A 921-nucleotide genomic window follows, 5' to 3' on the forward strand; every position below is an offset into this window, starting at 1 on the left:
GTGCACCCCGGGAAGACCGAGGGTCTGTTACGATGCAGCAGAGAGTAACTGAAATGAGGTCGGAGGTGCGGCCAGAACTTGTAGGCCTGGAGGATGTTGAAAGAGTTTTTGAGTGAGAGACTTTTGAGCAAAGACAGACATGGTACAACTATTCTTCTGCAAGGATCACGCTGGCTGCTGTGCTGAGAAAAGGATCCAGAGGTGAGAGAAGAGTGAGGAAGGAAGAAAAAGCGTGGGGAACTAGTCCAGGGCTCCAGGCAACACGTGTCAGTTACTTCAACTGGGGTGTGAGCAGTAGAAATAGTGGGAAGGGACTGGATTCTGGACACATTTCAAAAATGGGTTTCACAGCATTTCCTAATGGAATAAATCTAGGATATAAGAAAGAGGAGTCAGGGAGGACACCAAAAATGTCAGAACGTGTAATTAGAAAGACAGAGTTGTCATCAGTGAAGATGGAAAAGACTCTGGCAGGAGCACATTTGAGGAAAGGACGTCACAGGCATTCAGTTTAGGAGATGTTGAAGCTCAGATACCTACTTAGAAATGCAGGTGAGGTGGTCAGGTTGGCAGTGGGACACACAAATCTAGAGACATTGACTAGAAATGTCTGAGCTGAAGAAATACAATTGGGAGGTGATGTCATAGATATTTAAATCCTTGAGCACGGATGAGGTCACTGAGGGAGAGGTTGGCTGTAGAACAGAAAGGGAGCAAGGAGTGAGCCCTGGACCTCCAGTGCTACTCCATGTGATCACACCACATGCCCAGAGCAGTCTACACAGAAGGAACATAGACCAGGGAGTCCTAGACTTTCCTGTGCACAGGAATTACCTGGACATCACTCTTAGACTCAGATTGTCTGGAGTCGAGCATGAGATTTCATATTTATAACAAGGTCACTGTTGGTGCTGATGCTGC

This window comes from Galeopterus variegatus, unplaced genomic scaffold (genome assembly GCF_000696425.1).
Source record: "Galeopterus variegatus unplaced genomic scaffold, G_variegatus-3.0.2 Scaffold11766, whole genome shotgun sequence".
In the NCBI taxonomy this organism is placed as follows: Eukaryota; Metazoa; Chordata; class Mammalia; order Dermoptera; family Cynocephalidae; genus Galeopterus; species Galeopterus variegatus.